At 46.9% G+C, this 7,231-nt stretch overlaps 1 protein-coding gene across 2 annotated transcripts in view; it reads right to left on the bottom strand.

Annotated features, from left to right (window-relative positions):
- SPSB1 (splA/ryanodine receptor domain and SOCS box containing 1) overlaps nucleotides 1-676 on the bottom strand; it is a 31,517-nt gene extending 30,841 nt beyond the window's left edge. Inside the window, exon 1 of one of the 2 annotated variants that reach the window (XM_035119044.3) lies at nucleotides 269-676. The gene's annotated coding sequence lies outside the window, so the exon portion shown is untranslated. The remainder of the gene's footprint in view (nucleotides 1-268) is intronic. The other variant, XM_035119045.3, reaches the window with a different exon arrangement.
- Nucleotides 677-7,231: the final 6,555 nt, after the last annotated feature.

The raw sequence follows: 7,231 nt of genomic DNA on the forward strand, positions 1-7,231 counted from the left end.
ACATTATGCCATTTCAAAAGCAAAGAAATAACCAAAAGGGCATTTATATTTCGCTAAACAGCTTTCAACCCTTTACAACGATATCAGGGCGAGTCAAACATTCAGCGAATCCATTGATCCGGAGAGGATGAAAACTCTTCTGCATTCACACGCAGCTAAAGGGTCAGCGGCTCCGAATCAAGAGACTCCCAAGTTTACTGTAACAGGGAGGGGTAGGGAAAAACACACAACTCCCTTGGATATATATCCCACCACTTTCCGGTCTTACCTCCCAACAAATCCGGGGCACACCATTCCGAGGTAGATTTTTTTAAAAGTCCTCTCGAAGCCTGCTGACGGATCAGAGGTTTTGTTGGCGGGGGTTGCAAAATAAGGCTTAGTGTCAAATCTGCTGTTGCAGGACAGTTGGGTTCTTTTTCCTCCTACTACCCTGAACAAAGCGGCCAAAGAGTCTTGCGAGCAATATTGCAAATCTCTCTCTCTCTGTGCGCGCATGCACACGAGCTCGGAGCCTGTACCTCGGGGTGGGTTGCAAACCCCGTGAACGACGAAGAAGGCAGCGAAGCCCCGGGTCTCTCGGATCGCCTTCACTCCCAGCGCTCCCCGCCTTGAATCCGACGCTAGGCCAGAGTCTCCGCTACTAAGAAGCCGAGCAGCGTCGCGTCACATGGGCTCCAAATAACCTCCCAGCTTCCCGGCCCAGCTCCTCCTCTTAAAGGAGACCAGAGGGCAGGGCGAAGGAGGGGAGGGGCCGGGCGATTGCAAAGGACTGGATCCCAGGGATGCAATGTACTGTACGCACGTTTCCTTCCGCGGGAGTAAAACCCCTATAGGAATCACACGGGTTCATCGCGTCAGTTGAGAATTGCAGCATATGTTGGAACAATCCAAGTTACGGCATATGAAAGGCAGTGCGGTGCACTGGTTAGAATCCCGGGTTCAAATCATAGCTGTCAAGTTTTCCCTTTTCTCGTGAGGAAGCCTATTCAGCATAAGGGAATTTCCCTTTAAAAAAGGGAGAACTTGACAGCTATGGTTCAAATCCGGCCCCCTCGGCCATGAAGCTCACTGGGTAAGACTTTAGGCCGGCTGCTGCCTCTCAGCCTGACCTACCTCACAGGGTTGTTGGGTGGGGATGAAAGGAAGTGGGGACCCATATAGGCCAATTTGAGCTCCTTGGGAGGAAAAGGCGGGATAGAAATGTGATAAATGAGTAAAATAACTAAAGGACACTGAAAGCACTGAAAGCACATGGCTTCCTTAAAAAAATCCCACTGGGAACGGTAGTTTGTTAAGGGTGCTGGGAATTGTAACTCCGAGGAAAACTACAGTTCCCAGGACTAGGAGCTGGGAGGCCTGGGTTCAAAATCCCCCACTCGGCCATGAAGCTCACTGGGTGTGACCTTGGACCAGCCACTGCCTCTCTGCAGGGTTGTTGTGGATATTAAATGGGGGAGAACCATGCCATCCTTCTTGAGCTCCTTGGGAGAAAAGGGTGGGATAAAAATAAACAGAATAAAGGACTCCAGGGGTATATTGGGACTACAACTCCCACCGTCCCTGACTGTCTATTGGGCATGCAAGCCGCTGGTGTACCGTTAGGCGTTCGGGGGCCCGAGCAATATCGGGTGGGCGCCACGCTGTCGATCCCTGGCGTAGGCGATTGTTGCTGTTGTTTTCATGCTATGCAAATAGTTCCAATTGTTTTTTCAGAGATGCAATTGTCGTCGAGGTGTTTTTGTGGCGGAAACAACTGGTCTGAGATGTTCCGTGGGAAACGATTCGCAGAGGAAATTGATAGTAATTAACTGTTTTCTGGGTGCTATTCTTGCGTGGCGAGCTAATTGCTTTGATGAGATGCTCCGTGGGAAACGATTTTTTAAATGAGATCGATAATAATAATCGCCGTAGTCACCGTCGAAGTCATCCGAAATGGCACACCCTTACGTGGGAATACTGTAAAGGTTTTAGGAATGCAGGCGCTCAAAGTAGGTTCACACGGCGCACAGAACTACCGGTAAGCCGGTTTACTCGGGAGTAAGGCCCGCCATCGTGTTTTCGTGGAACTTGCCTCCAAGTTACCAATGCAGATCGGGTTACAGCCTTAAGATCGGATCCAACTAACTTCTACTCAAGAGTAGCCCCGTTGAAATTCATGGCATCGGCTTATTTATTTACTGCATTTATAGCCCACCTTTTCCTCCAAGGAGCTCAAGGTGGTGTATATGGTGTGTGTCCCCCGTTTTATCCCCACAACAACCCTGTGAGGTAGGCTAGGTTGCGAGGCAGCAGCTGGTCCTAGTTCAACGCTCTAACCACTACACCACGCTGCCTCAGGACCATTAATTTCAATGAGTCTACTGAGTATACCAGCTACTTAGTACAATTGCAAATCATGCTTATCTGGGAGTAAACGCCACTGAATTCTATGATGGGCTGTTGAAGATCGAACCCATAAGCTGCAATGCAGTTCAGTGCATGCTTTTCTTGGGGGGAAATTCTTTATAATCAATACAACATTTACGTACAGGTCAGCTATATATAGACAAGGAGGCTGAGATCCAATGATGCACGCCTCCCTGGGAGTAAATCCTATGGAAGTCAATGGCCACTTGATGCTTAGCCATGTTTACTCGGAGGTAAAAGTCTCTCTCCATTCAAATGAGGCTTACTTCCAAGTAAACACCTTAGCTCAGCATTAGCTTTGAACGCAGAAAGTCCCAGGTTCAACATCTCTGTGGGCCAGGAGAAAAAACTGTGGTGGTTCAGGTGCATTCTGCATGTGCTCAGAGGTACGGTAGTCTTTTTGCATTTGCTGGTGCTGAGCTCTGGTACCGAAAAGCAGATCAGAAAGGGGGGTGAGGTAAGGGCACTCTTTTAGTTCTCCTTGGAGAAGACAGAGACAACATAAACCACCTCACAGGGTTGTTGTGAGGATAAAAAGTAGGAAAGGGGGAAGACACAAGTGTTTCACCTTGGGCTCCTTGGAAGAGGAGGAACATAAATGTAATAAATAACTGCACACCTCTGAAAGCTAAGCAAAGCCTCCATATATAGAAGCCGTATATCTCAGAGAACCAGATGCTAGAGCAGTGATGGCGAACCTATGACACACGTGTCAAATGTGACACACAGAGCCCTCACTGCTGGCACGCGCCCCATCAGTCCGTTTGCGCTGTTGTTCCCCCCCCCATTTGTTCTCCTGCTCCTCCTACAGCTTGTCTCCGCTGTAGCTTGTCTCCGCTGTTAAAATCCAGTTGTTGTTGCTGCTGCTGGTAGCCAGAGATTGGTTTTTTAACCCTTTCTGTGCTGTTTTTTTCTGGCGCTTTGGCAGACTATGATTGGGTGTAACAGCGTTCGTTTTTTAACCCGTTCTGTGCTGGGGTTTTTTTGCGCTTTGGCAGACTATGTCGGTGCTGCGTGTTAGTTCCAGTGAATATATTATTCATCATTTATTTCTGTTCTCTTCCCCCCCCCAAAAAGCGCAGTAGCTTTGGGACACCCCCCCCCAAAAGCAAAGCAAGTTTTGCACCGCCCCCCCAAAAACCTCAAACTTTGGCCAGCAGCTCCCCCCAAAAAGCTCAACAACTCTGCGCACTTTGTGATAAATAAGGGGTTTTTGGTTTGGTTTGGTTAAATAATTAGTTTTTGGTTTCTTAAATACAGTTATATATTACAATTATACATTTTTGTTATTTAAACTATAAATATTGCGAAATTATGGTGTTTTTTTTCTCTCGAAGTGACACACCATCCGAGTTATGCTCGGTTTTTTGGCGAATTTTGACACACCAAGCTCAAAAGGTTGCCCATCACTGTGCTAGAGGAACAGTAGGTTTAATACTAGATTTTCAAGTGAGTGCCCATAAGCTGTCAGACAGGGAGACTCAACTCCAGAACATAGAAAAGGAATCAGAGAGTGCCTCTAATTTCATGCAGAGTAAATTTCAGTCATGAATGAGAAACCAGAGGCAGGCCTCTTGCATCCTGAGATTTAGGCTACAATCCATATCACACTGAAAGAGGGTGTCAAGCTCAATAACATTTATTATTGAATAAGCACACCTAGGATTGATTGCTCTTTACAGGGCAGAGCTTCCTGATCACAGAAAGCATAATTTCCAGAGTTTGTCTTGATTTCCAGCACCTTCCTCTGGTAATCGAACCTCTGTTTTTCCATAGATAGTTACATGGTGGCAAACCATTCCCTTGCTACTAAGACTGGAGGTTAATAGTGTGTTGACTGATGTTTCCATCAATAGGAGCTAATGGGTAGGAGATTGTCTCCTGATAACTGGGGATCTCTCTGTTTTGGAATGAGATGCCCATCAGAGCTTGGGGAAAGTGGCAACCCTGTCAGAGAGGAGGGTGCAGGGATATGTGACAATCAGCAATTGAAGTTTGGGAGAGAGCCAAAGACTCTGTGTGCAGGCTTTGGTGACTTGCAAAGTTGTATGTAAAGCAAATTTCACTACAACAACAAAAGCTTTTAAAGTCTCAGCCAAAAGAAAGCAAACCTACATAGCACTGAATTACTTGACATGCAGGAAAGCAAGGAACAGGTGACAGTATTCAGCTCATACCATCCACCCAGCTGTCTGTGCATGTTGATTTGCACAGGCCTATGCAGGTATTGTAAGTGGGACCCAGGTGGTGCTGTGGTTAAACCACTGAGCCTAGGGCTTGCTGATCAGAAAGTCGGCGGTTCGAATCCCTGTGACGGGGTGAGCTCCTGTTGCTTGGTCCCAGCTCCTGACAACCTAGCAGTTCGAAAGCACGTCAAAATGCAAGTAGATAAATAGGAACCGCGGGAAGGTAAACGGCGTTTCCATGTGCTGCTCTGGTTTGCCAGAAGCGGCTTTGTCATGCTGGCCACATGACCTGGAAGCTATACGCCGGCTCCCTCGGCCAATAATGTGAGATGAGCGCGCAACCCCAGAGTCGGTCACGACTGGACCTAATGGTCAGGGGTCCCTTTATGCAGGTATTGAGTTAAAATGTCTTTTTTAGGACTCTAGTCCTCTGCAATCTTGTTTATTCTTAATTCTTTTAAAAGCATGTTTTTTTCTGCTCTTCTGCTAGGGAAGAAAAACGGCTCTCAGCGTGGTTTACAAATATCAGTAATGGCAGCCCGTGAAAAAGGCAAATTCCATGCTAGGGATCATTAGGAAAGGAATAGAAAATAAAAATGACATTTCACAAATCTGTGGTGCAACCGCATTTGGAATACTGTTCACAGTTCTGATCGCCTCAACTCAAAATGGATATTGTAGAGTTGGAAAAGGTTCAGAAATGGGCAAGCAGAATGATTGTGGGTGGGGGTGACCCTCAATGCAGACAACACTGATCCAGCAGGACCAATGGTCTCTCTTGAAGACCTTAGTTTTTTCAAGAGTGGCGCCACCTGGAGATCACAACAGGTAGCGCAGTGCCTCTTGCATCCTTCCCGCTGGGTCACGCCGGCCTGTTGACATCGCTTTACATCACAGTTGGGAGAACTCCCTTCTTCACATCAGCCTTGGACATTCTTTTCCCTTGGTTCCTGTGGTCAGAAGAGTGGATTGCAGGGAGAACATTTAGCTTTTATCTTTGGATGAAGCAGCTGGGGGGCTTCCCAGGCCGTTCTGTTCAAGGAGACAAGAGATTGCTCTGGTTGCACCATGGAAAGGGGATGCATTTGCTGTTCTGCAGTCCGCTAGGGGCATGACATCAGAGAGCATTGCTGTGTTACTGTGACCCTGTGGGTCCTTAGCACTCGGGCACAGATAAGAATAGCAGCTTGCGTGTGGAGGGGAGGAGGCCAGAGTCACTGGGCTGAGGGGGAAACAAAAGCTCATTCGGCCCAGCCCTTTCCTAGAATGCTATCTCAGAACAGCTGGGATCCCTCTGACCTCCCCAATTGCTAGAATAGAGCTCCATCTGCACTATACATTTAAACAGCCATTGGTTCCCCCCCCCGAATTCTGGGATGCTGTTAAAGGTGCTGAGAGTTGACCCCTTTCCCCACCCTCACAAATACAACTCTCAACGTGGTTTAACTATCAAGGAACTCTGGGAGGGGAATATAACTTTCCTAATAACTCCCAGAATCCTTAGCAAACCAGTTCCCACGATTCTTTGAGGGAAGCTGTGACTTTGTAAGGCCTGAAAACCAGCTGACAGGTCACATGACTTAAGCTTTAAGTAGTCATGGCCTCCCCCAAAGAATCCTGGGAAGGTTGGTTGGCCATCTGTCACCTGTGATCTCTGCACTGCAGGATTGGATGACCTTTGGGCATCGCCGCATGAGGAAAAACAGGAAGGTGCCACACACCCCTTCCCAAGCCTTGCTTACTGGGGTTGCATGGTGGCAGCTTCCGGTGAGATCTCTCAGAGCTGCCACAAGATCTTGGTGGAAGCTGCCGCCTAAAAATCTGTGAGTCTATGTGGGGGAATAGAGCTCTCTTAACAACCCTCAGTACCCTGCACCCCTTTTTAAATAGTTTTTATCAATGCACACATAAAATGCATATATTTGCACAATCAGAAAATAAAATAAAATATTCAGTAAAAACACGGGTGATGGAAAAAGCACCCTTAACAAAACACAACTCCCAGAAGCCGTGACTGGGGGAAAGCCAGCAAAGTGAATGCGTTGAGTGAGCTTTTTGTTAGTGGCTTGGGCTACTTAGGCTATTTCAACACCAGCATGGTTCCCTTAAGAGAGGGGCCTTTATCCAGGTTACTAATAGAATCATAGAATTTTAGAATTGGAAGATACCCCCAAGGGTCATCTGCTCCAACCCCCTGCAGCTCCTACTGTCAGAAAGTTCTTCCCAATGTTTAGCCAGAATCTCTATTTTTTTGTCATTTGAATCCATAGGTTTATGCTAAAAACATTTTTGTTTAGGCGAGCTTCTCCAGACACGTAGAATGTTGACGGGTGTTCTAATTGATTTTTATTATTTTCTGAATGTTTTAAATAGGCTAAAGTTTGCATTAAAATGCACATATTTAGTGAAAATAACCCCCAATGAAGCATTAATTTTGGGCAAATCACTTTGCAAAAAAATGTACAGTTGTACCTTGGAACGCCTTGGTACTCGGACATTTTGGCTCCCGAATGCCGCAAACCCAGAAGTGAGTGTTCTGAACGTTCTTTGGAACCCAAATGCCCAAAGGATCTTCTGATTGGCTGCAGGAGCTTCCTGCAGCCAATCAGAAGCTGTACTTTGGTTTCTGAATGTTTTGG

Source organism: Zootoca vivipara, chromosome 6 (assembly GCF_965207765.1).
Source record: "Zootoca vivipara chromosome 6, rZooViv2.hap1.1, whole genome shotgun sequence".
In the NCBI taxonomy this organism is placed as follows: domain Eukaryota; kingdom Metazoa; phylum Chordata; class Lepidosauria; order Squamata; family Lacertidae; genus Zootoca; species Zootoca vivipara.